The sequence below is a fragment of the Sitophilus oryzae genome, unplaced genomic scaffold (genome assembly GCF_002938485.1).
Source record: "Sitophilus oryzae breed Bouriz unplaced genomic scaffold, Soryzae_2.0 scaffold_1976_pilon_pilon, whole genome shotgun sequence".
NCBI lineage: Eukaryota > Metazoa > Arthropoda > Insecta > Coleoptera > Curculionidae > Sitophilus > Sitophilus oryzae.
The window spans coordinates 893,777-896,913 of NW_022146697.1; positions in this window are offsets into that span (position 1 = coordinate 893,777).

Consider the following 3,137-nt stretch of genomic DNA (forward strand, 5'->3'; position numbering starts at 1 on the left):
AAAAGGTTAACTTCAGAACGATAAGGTCAGCTTGTCAACGCAGCAGATAGATACAATACGAGGGGTTGAATTTATTATTACTCGGTAACGATGAACCGTATTGTTGAAAGTGTCAATTCACCCGGTTTTAATTAAAAGTGATTGTTTCGTATATAAAGAGCCGAAAAATTAAACGACGTATTAATTTTAATTATTAATTGTATCGCAAACATTTTTTTGCTCTTTGCACATAATTTAAACAATAATTTATCAAATGTTACGTACAGGGTGATTTTAATCACAACCATCCAGTCCGATGCGAATATTTAGTTTGATATCCACAATTCCACACTTATACTTTTTTTCAGATATTTTTATCATTATTTCAACAGAAACATCAATTAATCATACGCCTTGCAAATGGTCCGATTCAGGAAACCGGTTGCAGAAGTCGTACCACTAGCCTTACTATATTGTACCGCCCATCTAAAATATATCGCGAACATATCTGAGGCGTCAAGTTGCAAAACCAGTCTTATCCCAAAAACATTCTTAATATGCAAAAACTGTTTTAGGAAATGTTTGAAACGTTATTTTACAAAAAAAACATGTCCATTGAGTGGAACATTGTTTTGTATCTCGTTTTTCTAAAAAGAAAAAATAATATTTAATTTTTAAAGAGAAAAAACACAAAAATAATTCGTATAAGGCTTTTGAAAGGGTTTTGTTGCAGTATTATGCATATTGAGGGTTTTTCTAGAGAAAGATATCTGCATCCTAACTTGATTTATTAGATATGATATTTTATTAAAATTAGGTAAGGATTTGAAATGGATATGACGTCAGTAGTAATATTATATTTGTGTAAAAAACTTATAAAAAAATGCAGGATTTGCAACAAAAATGACAATAATAAAAAGCAGATATATATATGGATAAGACAGATTTTGCTCCAGTAACGTAATTTGTAGTGAATTTTATGTAGGAATAGCCGACTTTTGCTGCAGTTTGGGACTATGTAGATTTTAGGGTACACTATTAATATATGTCATTAAGCCATTTAAAAAAAGTGGATTTGACGCCTCATCGACATATTCATATTTAACCAAAATCTGCGAGTGGTTTAACTTGTTAATAAACATCATAAACTCATCTTCCGATCGGTATTTTTATCTGGATTTACGACTATACTACTATCGTTTCTTTCAATCAACGCTATTATCATCCAGTTTATTTTATACCTCAAATCAGCATCTGTGTATTCATTTCTGTCTACAAACCAAATATTGGCACACATCCAAAATTCATTTGTAGCATTTCATATATTTACAGCTCTACCGTAAGATTCCTTTATTAAATCTGCTACTTTTTAAGTTGTACTGGTACAAATTGAGCAAATAACCAAATAACCATTCAAAAGTACTGTTTAGACAACATCATTGAAAATAACAAAATAAATTATTTAGCGGTCTTTTTAAAAGTAAGGATATTTAACTATGTGAACTATAAGGAAATATTCTATAATTTGGAAAAAATACACATTTATAACTACATTCCCTCAAGCCAGACCAAATCGCTTGCCATATGTCATCCAAATATTAGAGCACCGATAAAAAGAATGTTTAATATGTATTATTTGTTCAAGCACTCATGCTAGTTGAAAATGACCATAGTTGCACGGTGCAGGGGCAACGGTATATTTTTTGGACATTGCGTAGAACAAAGTTAAAGAAGTATTTATTGTGAGCGGTCAAACAAAAGCGATCAACTCAGTAATCATCAATTCGAAGTTGGTCAAAGAAAGCCTAGAGAAATAAAAAAATTAGGCAAATAAAATAAAGTCTTCCTACTTTGGATGCCAGCACTACCAAGGATAGAAGGTAATGAAAAAGCAAAGGAGCGACCATTCCACTAACTGGACCAGGGCCCGTATTCTGTAACGTTGAAAACGCTAAGCGCTTTTAGACGCTCAGCGTATATGACGCTAATTTTCGCTGAGCGCGCACTTAATTAACGATTTCGGTATTCTCGTCTGACACGCTTAGCGTCTTTAATGATTGCGCTGAACGCTTTGAAAACGGTTGCCTTAAAGGATCGTTTTGCTTGTCGAACTGTCAGTGAAAATCGAAAAAATTGTGATTTTGTGCGTTAACTTGCTTTTTAGTGAAAATGACTACTTTTTCGATAAATTCCTCAATAAGTAATTGATAATTTACGACTTGGCAGCTATAAATATTGTTCAAAACATCGAAAATGCTGAGAAGCGTCTTTTTTTTTCCTCGTATAATAAGGATAATGACATATCCATAGAAAAATAGCTTCACATAACTCAACAATAGGTTATAAAATTCACGTAACATTGACATTTTTCATTGTTACATCCATCAGTTATCAACTTTTGACTATTACCTACATTAGAAATTGTGATGTTGCCAATATGTGCTCAACGCGTATCAAAAACGCGATTCGCATGGCAACGAGAATACCAAAATCGACTGCCTTGCGTTTCGCTGATCGAATACTTGCGCTCACCGCTTTGAAAGCGTAACGTTTTTATGTCAAAGTTACAGAATATGGGTCCAGAACCGTTCTGCTTTCCAAGTGGAAACCAACATAAGGCTGAACTCAAAGACTCAAGGACCTAGAAAACTCCATCCGTAACCTAGAATGAGAATCCTCAAAGGATCTAAGATAAACCATTCGTGCCATAGACTTTGGTACCACTGATATCGGAGATGGAGAACTGGCCTCTGTAAAACCGTCTCAGGTACTGGATTTTGCCAAAGCCCTGAGAGTGTATGTTGAGTTGTAACTCAAGAAAGGTGGACACATAGATGAATAAGATGGACATAGATCTATGATCGCGATGATTAACTTCCCCTCTCCCATACAGTTTATATTAGTTTAAGGCCCAAAATCAGAGTTTTATTCAAGAAATTTATAAAAGGTCACCAAGAGATAGAAGACAATGAAAAAGCAAATGAACTAGCTAGAAAAGGAGCGAACACTCCACTAACTGAACCAGAACCGTTTTGTTTTCCAAGCGGAAACCATCTAGAAGCGGAACTGAAGAACCTGGAAGACTCCTCCAACGATCTAAGGCACTTAAAAAATTTCCTCAGAACTTACCACCGAGAAAAATCAAAGATTTTCCTTGA